This window comes from Glycine max, chromosome 1, assembly GCF_000004515.6.
Source record: "Glycine max cultivar Williams 82 chromosome 1, Glycine_max_v4.0, whole genome shotgun sequence".
NCBI classification, from domain to species: domain Eukaryota; kingdom Viridiplantae; phylum Streptophyta; class Magnoliopsida; order Fabales; family Fabaceae; genus Glycine; species Glycine max.
This window is the reverse complement of record NC_016088.4, coordinates 2,580,160-2,593,490: the sequence shown is the minus strand read 5'-3', so window position 1 is coordinate 2,593,490 and position 13,331 is coordinate 2,580,160. Positions and strand designations below refer to the sequence as shown.

Genomic DNA, 13,331 nt, shown 5'->3' with positions numbered 1-13,331 from the left:
CGTACGTATCGATATATTCTCTCCTTATTAAATTATTTTCACTTTTTTCTAATATCAAATTCCAAAATAATCATTTATAAAATAATTTTAAACAAATAAATCATAGTCTTATAAAATAAATAAAGACTCTTCTCAACACTAATATTTAAAAGAAATTTTAAATATTTTCAAGTAAAAAGATATCATGAATAATAGAGCATTAATTATAAAAATATTAATGTAAGTGATTAGCTTCCACTTGCTTAGTGATAATATAGAAAGTTTATTGAATATTTTAAAAAAAATTTATACCTTCCAAGAATTATATTTTAAGTATAAAGCAAATAAGTTTTTTTTTAATGAGTTAGATCACTAAATTATAATCGATGAATCTAAACTTAAACAATGAGGATCAAAAGATACAATTAAGTAGGATTATAATTTTAGCAAATCGAATATGACTTTATAGCTCATTAGATATGAATTATTATTATTATTATTAAATATAATTTTAGTCTTCCATTTTGCTAATTAATTTTGCTATAATTTTCAATTTTACATATATTTTAATCTTTTTCTTTTATTTTAGTCCAATTAAACTTTAAACCTAACATATTCATTTAAAATATCATTAATAAATGATTTAATTAACTAAAATCTAAGAAATAAAAGAAATAAACATAGACAAAAGAAATAAATAATTTATGAAGCAGGACAGAATCCTCTCTAATGTTATATGCTTGTGTATACGTACTTAGTTATATATGCAGTTGATGGTTTAATTTTATGAAAATTACATATTAATTCATGAGTTCTTCGTCAGGTCGTTTGCAAAATGATTTCAACATCCGAATATAGTCTCTATTTATGATTATATCTATCTGTGGGATGAGGATCTAGGGGTGGAACATTTTTCACCTTCAAGGTATGAAGGGATGCTTCTTTGTTTTTCTGCTATTCTTATTATTTTGGTATTTGTGTGCAGTCTGCCATGGATGTGAATGATTATCATTTTATAGGCTAATAGGAACCTACAGTAATGGTGTAAATGTTATGAAAAAAGAATCCAATTTTATTTGATTACAAGTTATATATTAGTTTTTTTCCCTTTTAAAATTTGATAGCTGAATGAAATCTGACTCTGAATTTTCTACAACACATTATAAGATGTATATTATCCTTATTAGGTTTGCTAAGCTTACATTTGGTTGCTAACAAATCTTGGCTTGTCTAGGGTGGTATCTTACAAAAGAGGTTGGTTTTTTATTCTTAAACATGTTCTAATTTTAAGGCTAGTCAGTAGCCTCTCTACATGCTTTTATCTCATCAAATAAATAAAAAAAGGAATCAATATTGGCTTCCTTTTGCAGATATATTGAAATTATAAAGCAAGAAGGTTTGGAAATATCTCAACCAGCTCTTGACCCACATTCAACAAAGATACATCATAGTATTACAGTAAGTAAGAGCTAGAACCAAGAAATTTCGTAGGTGATTTTTTTTGTTAGACTATCCATATGAACTTGCTAAACAATGCTTTTTGTACTTACATTTGGTGTTTCATTGAAGCAGAAGAGTCTATGAACGCAAAGGCAGTGCAAGGTGTTCAGATTCAAGTGCACTGGATAACTGTTACTTTCTTTGAACTTGGTAGAGTTGTGTAATATTTTAAGATGTTTGTGTTGGATCTTGTTGATGCTTTTTTTATCATCCCTCCATGTACCATCAAGATGATTTTGTTATGGTTTAGTTGACTACTTTGTAATATACTATGTTTTCCTTCTCTCTACTTCTGAAAGCACAATAACAAGTACGATGAGACAAATTCTTTTTGGTGATTTATGATAAAGCTTGGCATGCATGTTGTGTTGTGAATGACACAAAAACTTCAATACAACTTATGTAGGTTTGTGGAAGGTATGGCTCCGGTTTTCTCTCGATTTGCCTGGTACTGTACTTGGCATCTTATACAGGTAATATTATTGGCATGATACATATTAATATTAAATCTAAGATCTAGGGGTGTGCAAAAATCCGAAAAAATCAAATCGATTTTAAATTGGTTTAAATAGTTTAGTTTTTAAACCAAATTTGAGAACTAATTTTTAAAATCAATTTATAACTGAATTGATTCTAAAAGATCAATTTGAAAACAAATTGATTTTGAAAATTTAGTTTGAAACTAAATTGGTTTTGAAATAGTTTTAAGAACTAAATTGATATCAAATTGGTTTTTAAAACCGAACTTATTTCAATTTTAGAAAATAAATTCAGTTATCAAGTGAACCCAACTGATTTTAAAATTAGTTTAGTTCAAACCGATTTAAAAAAACAATTTCAGTTTTATTTAATCAAATCGATTAGGTTCAAAAATCAATTCAGTTTGGTACAGTTTGGAAACAGTTCAGTTCAAACCAGTTTATAGACACATTCCTATTGAGATTGAACCAAAGACATGTTGCAAACTCCTTTCAAACTCGCCATAACTTTTGTTTCTTCTAATCTTGTAATTGTACTACTGTGAAACACACCATGGACAACTTTTATTTTTTGTCCAAAAATTTATTATTGTTGTTTTTAGTTGTATTATTTTTTTTTTTTTGAAAGTTAGCAAAATGTTTGCCAAAAGGTGTTCTGAAATGAGGTTTGCTGAAAAGAAAACTTGTTCTCATTTACTTGCATTTTATTTTGGTTGCTTGCATTTTATTTTGGTTGGCTTCCTGATGAAGTTTAACCTTGTTTGTTATGAAATTTTTAGAATTCAATTTTTCATTTTTGTTATAGATAACTAATGGATGAAAATAATCAACTATGTTGGTGCTCAATTGTATTTTCTCCAAAATGACCTTGTCCAAGGATGGGGATTGGATATGAAACTAGGATATTGTGCACAGGTGAGAAATATGCATTTTCTAGACACTTTTGGAGGTTGTAGTTGTAAATTATTTTATTTCTTCGTAGAATATTCTTTGAACATGTGTTGATCTATTCAATTTATATTTAATCAATCAAACAGTTGTATACTAGGTTGCTCTGCCTTTACTTTTTTAGCTACCATTTATGCATGGCAAGTATATCATTAGTGAGATCAATGTCATTTTTCCAGGGACATCGAACTAAAAAAGTGGGAGTTGTTGATAGCGAATATGTTTTTCATAAGGGAATACAAACTCTGGGTGGAAGTGATCACAGAATGACAAAGGTATATGCCTCCTCCTTTCCTAATTGTTGAAGTCATTTGTTTCAGTTAGCTTTCATAATTTGTACTATGTCACTGCTCCAACATGGTATTTTTCAATATTCAGTAGTTGTAACTTGAATCAAATTCCTTGTGACACTAAACTTAAGAACAAACATGGTTTCTTACATATCATTCTGTTATCTACAGAAAAGTGTTACTTTCTCCCTATATTCATTTGTCTGGACAAATTTGTTGGTTTGAATTATAGCACCAATAAAGCTGTGTCGTTTGCTATTTTGTTGCCAATTAACGATTAGATATTATCTATTTGATCTGACCTCTCAAAAATTTCCCAGATTTTTTTATACAGTTTTATTAACATTAGCCCTCAGATTTATTTTCTTTCTTAATAAAAACTTTTTATCCTCGACAACAAAACCATTTTTTATGCATATATATTGAATATTTGAGACATTTAAATGGTATGGAAATGTAAATGTAATTGGTAATTGTTAAGAATTAAGAGACATTCTTGTATTGATATCAGTATAACAGTTAGATTTAATAATTTTGTTGCAATTAACTGAGCATCTGTGAAAGGGATTATTCTACCATTTTTAGTAGTTTGTTGTTGATCATTTGCTTCATGTCAATAGATTTTGTTCTTTTTCTGCGGGTTTCAAAACTACAAAAGATAACTATGGTACAGTTTTAATGATATTATGTGGTTCTTGTTTCTAATCCTATTTCATTAATAATCCTAATATTTCCTAATATTCATTTTATTTTTGATTTTGTATCATTTCCTAAGTAGAAACAAGGTGGAGTGGGGATTGATGTGCGAACTGAGGTGAGGTTTTTAAGCTTAGTTTCAAACTCAATTGTTGTGGTATTGACCCAAGAGTAACATGCATTGCAAATGACACTATTTTCATCTTAAAGTATGGATTGAGCAGATAAGAAGGCAACCAACATGGGAATTTGAAATCTTCCAAGAGCGGTGGAATGAAGCTATTTCTGAAGATAAAAGTTGGGTTGATCCATTTAGGAGTGACCAAAGACACATAAGAAAACGGCGTGCCACCCAACGCCTTTCTAAGCACTTTATATCTTAAAGTTTCATTCTCAAAGCATTAGTTTTAATTATAGGCATAATTAGCTTGTATAGCTCAGAATATTCATTCAATTTTGAAAAATAAATTATATTTTTCCTTATACTATTTCCCTTTCTCCCCCCCCCCCCCTCTCTCTCTCTCGCAGGCACTCACTCAGGATTTTAAAACTCGAACCAATCGTTAAGACCAATTATAAAACTTTTTTTGGGAAATTTTCATGAACGCTCAAAAAAATTGACTTAAACAAATATGATAAAAATAAATGTTGGGATTTAACTTCATTAAAACCTCCTTTTACATGATACAACACTCATTCATTCAATTAAAGTTCATATATTATCATTAGCATATAAACTTACTTAAACCTTAATCCTCATTCATTTAATTAAAGTTCATATATTATCATTAACATGTAAACTTATTTAAACCTTAATCCCTTAGAGCTTAAATTTGTTGATTAAACTACCTATTCCTTGAATAACTTATCAAACAATTTGTATTTGTATTAAGATAAGAGGCTAAAAAATTACTATTTTGATGATTTACATTAGTTATTTTCAAATAATGTTTATCAGAGGTGGTCACTTTTTTTTTAAAGAGAGAAGAAAAAGTTATGAATAACCATATACTATTACTTTATTTTATTTGGTAAAAAAGTTAAATAAAAAATTGACTTATAAAAACAAAATTTCAAAATTTTCATTTTTTCATTTTTCTTCTATTAAATAGAAAAATTGACTTATAAACCTATTATTTCTTGCTTTCTCTCTCTTTTTCCTTAACAGTCATTGACTTGTGCACCACTAAAGGTTCAATCTTGTATTTGGAAGCTGGCTCAAGACCACATTCCTTCCCTTAAGAACTTAGCATATGGAGGTATTATTCAAACCAATAAATTAATGTGTAAAGGTTGCCTTAAGGAAGTCAAAACTGTTGTTCACTAGTATTTGGAATGTGAATTTTTTTCAAAGATGTGAGGTGAGAGTGCTTGAGCTAGTGGGACATTAGGTCAGTATTACTAATAACACTCAAGTTAATTTCTGTCAAACTTAGGGATTGCTTAATTGTGATTTGGCTAGCTAATTGAATCAGGTGGCAAGTTGTATAGTTTTCTATTATTTGGTCAATATGGTAGGCAGAAAATTTTCTAATGTTTCACAATCCAGGAGCTCGTTTTGAAGTATTTTAGTAGATGGTGTTAGGCTTGAGCAGGAGATTGCAACTTGGTATATTGTGGAAAGGATTTATTTTGTTATGCAGTGGATTTGATTTATTCTGCATCTGATATATTTTGCAGCTGCTATGTAGTGGAAGGGATTTATTTTGTTATGTAGTGGAAAGGATATATTTTGGTTATGAAGTTGTTCAATTTTATGAGATTACATGCTCATTTAAATTATTGATGCTATCGGTGAGTCGGGTTATTGACAGGCCGTTGTGCACTCTACCTTGTTTGATGTTTCAGTCAGCTATGGGAATTTGCATAGTATATATATACTGAATAGTATTTCTTTAGGGTGTTTTTTTTTGTGTGTGTGTGAATAATACACAGAGGAACACGAATCCTCTAGGAAAAAGAAATAAAGCCAAATCAGCTCTAAGAACATTACAAATAAAATCTGGAGCAAATTCAAAAATATATTTCTGGGATGAAAGCTGCAATCCTTGCTTATCGACACCGTCAGCAACTTGATTAGCTTCACACAGCACATGGATTCAAGTAATGTTCCTCCAATGCTTATGAATATCATGAATCCTCATAATCAAATTATAACAATGTTGAAAGAAATAGCACCCATTCGTAAGAAGATTAACAGCCGAATCTGAGTACACTTTTGCGTGATGATTGGTGAGGTTCATTTGAGGCCAATTCCTTGATTTCTGGTGTTTGTTACTAACAAAATGCTTTCATGCTATTTCATACTTGCACCTACATGTGTCTTGGTGTACGCATAGTAAGGAGGTTCTTGAGCCATGAGAAGCATTCTCCAACCCACTAGATCAGAATCTCGCTCAAGCAAATTTTGCATACAGAAAAAATCAAACACGAACTTTCCACTAAATAGATCGGTATCCCACATGTGAACACAACAGAACTTTATAAAGGACCATATTAATTTAAGAATTACGATTAGATTAATAGATAATCATTCATAAAAAGGATAATTTAATTAGTGAATACTTTCTGTAATCGTAGTCAATTGTTAGGGAAAAGACCCAAGGATGAAAGGATAGCATTCACAAATAATATCACAAATAAAAATAACAAAAGATATCAATTTAATGTAGTTAAGTCCCTCTTATCCACGTCTTTAAGAACATTTCAATAAATATTTACTATCTCAAATACGATTACAAGTTTTCTAGATAAAGTTGAGAAAATCTTGCCTATTACACAACCCCTTCTCACTTTGTACGATACTTTTTCACTTCACAAGGACCTCTAGTGGTGAATAACTCTATTTACAAATGTGATTTAGTAAACTTCATTTGTCCCATTTCTCCACCAACTCTCGTTATTTTTATTTTTTTTTATGCTTCAGAAAGTTAAAACACAGCTAACAATGCAAAAGACAGAAAATACAGAACAACTATATCTAACACGAACAAACTGAACGCCTACTAACAAATGGACACTTGAACTAGGGGGCAAGCATCAAACACGATCCAGAGGTTGTCTTGAGATGCTTCATGGTTAGCCAACCTGTCAGCTACATGGTTACATGTATAAGACTGAATCATGTATCCATCAAAGGAGCATTAGGTTGTGTTTGGTTTAGTGTGAAAGGGGAGAAATAGAAGACAAATTTTGTACTTTTTATGTAGCCAGGATTCACACCTTTTATATTCTATTCTAATTCAAAAATTTATTTTTTATTTTCTTTCTCTAAATCAAACATACCCTTAGGATGAGTTTGTTCCACTCCCTGGAGAATAAACTGCAAGTTAAGCTCTCTAAGAGTCAGATTCATAGATAAGATTCATAATTCCTCATGTTAAGCTGGCGATGAGGAAATTAGACACTTTATCCTTTTTATACATATATTAAATTTGCACTCACTTAAGTTCATATTTGAAAATTGGAATTAATTTTTCCAACACCAATCAAAGGATAAAGTGTCGAATTTCCTCATCCCATTTTTAATGGATAAAAATTGTAGCAACTCCCAGATCTTTCAAATTTTGATTGATGCACGATTAGTTGACACGCGTCAAACATGTTGAAATAATATTTTTAAGAACTTTTTTTTATATAAATGTTGAATTTTATCAATTTAACTATTAAATTATGTGATTTTATCCTAATGATCATCTATATCGTTTTTTCATAATCTACAAATTTGTAGTTGTATAATTTAATCATAAAAAGTTACTTATATTTTAAATAACATATTACAGGTTAAAATATAATCTGAAGTATTAATTAGTTTTTACATAATATGATATTTCATAAACTAATTAATTTATTTCGTGAAAACTTTTAATGCCATGGTTAAATTGATAAAATTTAATATTCGTAGAAGTTATTATAGGTACACTATGTAGTTTTTCTACAACGTATCAATTGAGTTATATAATTCAATATAAACATTTTACATTTTCTACAACAGTATTTTTATTATCTCTGTATCTGTCACATAAATTATTTTAGCTCACACTTCTATTCTCCATTAATGTCCAAATTCTCTACGCCAAAGACCTCATCAGAGTTGAAAGAAAGCCCACGTTCTCCAAATTCCAATGGTAAGATAGGTCTTTCATGCCCTACAGCTATCTCCTGACATGAATAATGGAGAACAGAGTGAAAAGTCTCAAGAACATGCAAATATCATATGAACTTTCAAGTCCAAGAACATTGAAAGTGCTCGTGGGACTGACGTGTAGAAGCACCATGAACCGTTTACTAGTAATTATAATCTGTATAATTAGTTCACAATGTCAAAAAGATGTTTAATTAAGAGTGAGACATTCACCAAGAAGAATCCTTCAAAATTTCCCTAGTGGGGGCAGTGATTAATCATTACAAACTCTACTAACCCATTTCTTTTTTCCTTTATTTCCCCTCCCTACACGCTTGGCTGAAGCTTCTAATCAGTTCATTTTTTTTTCTAATTAAATGAATAATGTATGTGCCTTGTGGCTAGAAATCATTTGCTAGTCTTTGAAGTCATTCTCAATGTACCCACAAGGTGTGAAACAAATGACTAATAGTTTAAAGTCTTTTAAATATATAATATGGGTTCGATTTCTAGTTATGTAAAAGAACAATATTTGTGAGGAGAGGAATTATCTTTTAATTGGTACATTACTTTTTCCGAAATTAATCTTCTGAGTGCAGAAAAACTTTGCTTTTAGGGAGAAAAAAAAAAAGAAAAAAAGAAGTCATTCTCAATGTTGAAAAACCATATATCTAGGCCGGTGTTTAGGGCCTGGCGGTGCGGTGTCATTAGTACTTAATAGCAATTTATGACCTCAGCAAGTTGGGGCATATTTGGGTCGTGGCCTATAATTGAGGTGGACCATCATCTACTATGGACTTAGATTAATTGACAGGCCCGTAATGTATGCTTTGTTGTGGTTTTAATTCAACTCCTCTCTCTGACATTGCACGAGTTGGAGGCAGCTCATCCAATTTCCCTCTTCTGTGCTAAGACTTTCACTTCCAGCTTATAAATGTAAAAAAAATTAACTGAAAAGAAAAATATTAATTAAATTTTCTAATGAGAATGAATCATTAATAATGGTAGTGAATGTTCCATACCGATAAAAAAGATAAAGTAATGTTGGACTTTAAAATAATAATTAGAGACAAAAAGGTAAAATTATCTTAAATGAGAATATCAACCAAGATGTATTTATATAAGAAATGATAAAATATAAAATAATTATATATGACGAAATATTGTTATGATATTTTATTTAAAAGAAGATGATTGAAAATTTGTTAATGTAATTTACATATTAGTGAAGAAGATCACTAGAGACACAAAATGAAGAAAGTAAACTGCATTGTTTCTAGCATGTGAAAAGAGATAGAGATCAGAAGAAATCTTGTACTAAATGCATTTATCATTTAAGAATTTGGTTGTTTTTATAGAATCAAGTAGTGTCATGTGATTCATGTTATTTACCTTAGGCAGTGCCGTAAGGCCAATTAAATCATTGCCTTAGACTTTCCACCAAACTCTTAATTTATAAATATTTATAAAAATTAATTTAAATTTAAATTATTAGGTAATATATTTTATTATATTATTTATTATTATTTTGTTAGTAAAATAATAAAATTTTATTATATGTATGCACATAGATCTACTATAAATCATTTGAGAAGTTTATAATTCATTTGAAAATTATAGAAAAATTAGTTTTTATTTACTTTAAATTAAAAATAGTCATTAAAATGAATATAGTGATTAAATGTTATAAAAAAAATTATGTATATTTTGATGAAAATGACACATTTTTCCTATTGTAAAATATAAAATTACGTTGTACTTTTTATTTGAATCATAATAATTGAAAATTGTAAAACAAACTGAATTGAAAAAATATTATATTTATCTTGAACTAAATTTAGGTTTTAGTGAGTATTAATTTGATATTGTTGGTCTTAATTTTTCTCCCTAAATTAAAGATATTAAAAGAAATACTAACAAAAAGTTAATGTCTTATTAAAAATATTTAAATATATTAAAAAATTAATCCTTTTTATATGAATCTAAAGTTTGTAAAATATAATTAATAATACTTGCAATTGTTGTCATAGTAAAAAAAAATATTTAAAATTAATTTTTTTCAAGATTCAATTTGAGAGATAATTTATATTGTAAGATATAGTAGAATAAATTAGTATTGGATGAAATGTGAAAATATTACTTAAATATTAAATTTTAATTAATAATTTTTACACAAAAAAGTGAAAGAATAAAATGAAAATAGATAAGACTCACCTACAAAATTTGCCTAAGATCATAAAATATATATAGACCCGGACCTGACCTTAGGGTAACTCCAATGGTAGTTGTCTCTCACTTTATGTCGGACTAGAAACTTATTAAGTAACTCACAAATCATTGGAGAAAATAATGACCTGATTAATGGAGTAACCATTGCCTTCTATATTTTAGGTCTCATTTATAATTAAAATGCTTTCTAGAAATAGATGGTGAAGTTCATTTAAAAAAACTTTGTAGTGTTATTGGATTGAAGAAAAGAATATTAATAATAATATAATTATTATGGAGTATAAAAATTTATAGAATATTGGAATTTACAACTCTCATCAATTGCATTGTTAAAGATACTCTTATCAAATGTTACATAACTGTTAATGCTCTTAATTATTAACAAAATCTTAATCAAGGAATCCAGTTAACTTTGCATAAAGCAGGTCTAGATGACCCACTTATATATATTTCATTTGCACGCGGGAATGTCATTTCGTAAGATTACGCTTTACAGTTTCATCTTTAAATGAAATTAAAGCTGCAAGCAAAAAGTGAAACCAAAGCAAAGCAATTATTTTAGGAAAAGCATGCAAAGTGGAGTAACTATTTAAGCTTATGCTCAACTGCCCATAAACATAATTGAAAGAAAAATGATCTTCTGCTCGTAGTTACTATTGAATCAGTAGATGAAAAGTCAATTCATGAACATAATGACTCAAGTCATCAATATATATATTTCCCACATTTTATTTTTTTATCAATAAATATTAATTATAAGATTAGTAATTTTTATTAGTAAGAAGAATCAAACACATGATATTTTTTTTCTTTCTTAACCACATTTCTTAAAATGGGTCTACCAACGATTACCTTCTGAAGTTGCTTTAGGATGGATTTAAGTTGATGATGTATTGTACAAATAATTAGTTGCATGATCTTCACAGGTTCAATACTCAATTTAAATCATACTTTATAAACTGTACATTAAAATGTTGTGTAGTTATATAGAATAAAAAAATTATGCTACACATCATCTTAACAAATCTCCATGCTTTTCGTTTTTTGGTTTTTCTATTATTTTTCCAATTAGTAGTACATGGAATAAGTGCAGTGACTAAGGGAATATATGAGTACCTCTACCATCTATGGATACTATCTCATTTTAAGTGGAACAGTGTGATATATAGTGTTTTCATCGTACCATAACAGTGGCCACAACCATTTAAACCAGTTTATTATGGCATTGTCATACCACAAAACCAAAAGTATGCAATTCCACTGTTGCATTAAATCATTGCTTTTCTTCTCAAAGTTCTCCCGTTAAATGATTCGGTAGTTTGCTTCCCTACCAAATTTCTAACAAGTTCGTGGTAAGTGATGTCGGTGCGCTCTATGAACCTTAACTTTGTAGGGCATTATTATTATTATGTCTTCAGTTTTAGCCTCCGTATATATTATGTCTAAACTTGCTATCATTTCTGGGCCCATTAAATAAATATTGGCATATAGTTTTTTATTCAGAGGACTTTTGAGGGTTACCTAGTATTTGTTCTCATTGCCTCTGAATTCTTTATTCCATTTGGTGGAAGGTACGTAGATGGCAACCTAAGGGTGGATGTGCTAGCTTTTATTTATTTATTTTTCCATTTTTTTCAGAAAATAATAACATCTCTAGGTGTCAATTGCTAAAAATGACTCCCTTTTACACTTTTCCCCGATTATTTCTCTCCGTACCTGGGGATGAGTTGGGGTAAATAATCACATGATTTAGAATAATTATATACAATTATTTATGAAGTGGGGTAGTGGCACGAGTTAGTTGAAGAAAACAATTTTTAATTAATATCAAGCAAATAAGATTAAGAATAAAAATACATTCAAATAAGTCCTAGTTTTTTTAGTTTGTTTTAAATTTTGGTAGAATTAAGTTTTAAAATAGCCATATTAAAGGAATTAATTGAATAAAATAAAATTTCTGCTCATTGTAAAATTTAATTTGTTGTGCGAAGAAAAAGTGTATGATGTGATCGCAAGTTAATTAGCAAGTTGATTGAAGACTTTAGATTGATGTTTTAGTCTTGTTTTCATGATTAGCCTCACACTTGATTGTGATGGCAAGTTATATTGTATGTGTGTCTTGTTTAGTTAGCTTCTTATCTTTTTTATATGGCCAAGTTATGAAAAGATTCAAGTATACGTTTAAGCAATTTAAACACCATGATTTCCATAAAATCTTGAATTGTTTATTTTTTTAACTTAAATCTTGATTTAAGTATTGACACCCTCTTCCTCAAATTTTTGTAACCAGATCTCTTCATACTATTTAGCAACGCTCTTATACGAATAAGTTTGTTTACATGTCTATCAACAAGGAGCCTTTTTAAAAAAATTGCATGATCAACCATTTGCATTCAAACGACTCTTTTCCATTGCTAATCACTTCTTAGAGGTCGACATTGGCTGTATGTTAGGTTTCTTGTATGATGAATTTGTTACACCCTGATTTTCTCGTGCTAGCCAATTTGGACAACAGCTTGAGGTTTTCTTCCCTGATATTGTGCTTTATGTTGCATCTTGCATTCCTTAATGCATGGATTTTGTGGGTTTTCACCCATATTAATCCCAAACAAATTACTCTTGTAGAAATTAACTTCAACATTAAAAATGAGATCAGAACTTCTAAGGACAATTTTTATAGCCCGGAATTTTTCCTACTTCATCTATCTATAATAATATCAACATAATGTAATAGATACGCACTTCCCTCGTCATCCTGAAAATCCAAGAATTATCCAAAGTTCAATTGCCTTCCTATCATACTAGTTAACCCTTCAGGTTTCAACCACGATAAGAAAAACAAATGGGTGCAAAGGGATCCCCTTACCAATACCAAAAAAGAAAAATATTATTCAAAACAGTAATTTTCTTTTTCAAAACCAATGAATTAAATCAAATCAATTAACCTGTTGTGGATCATATATTAATTTTATTTGAATTTGGCCAATATACATAGATACATATACATACATAATGCTATATAACCGTGTAAAATGATGGCAATTTATGTATATTGTGAGAAAGAAACATGTATGTAAACAAATAAAT

The 13,331-nt window shown here is 29.1% G+C and overlaps 1 pseudogene; it reads left to right on the top strand.

The window, feature by feature from the left end:
• The window catches only part of LOC112997798 (uncharacterized), an 11,534-nt pseudogene extending 7,259 nt beyond the window's left edge, over positions 1-4,275 (top strand).
• Positions 4,276-13,331: the final 9,056 nt, after the last annotated feature.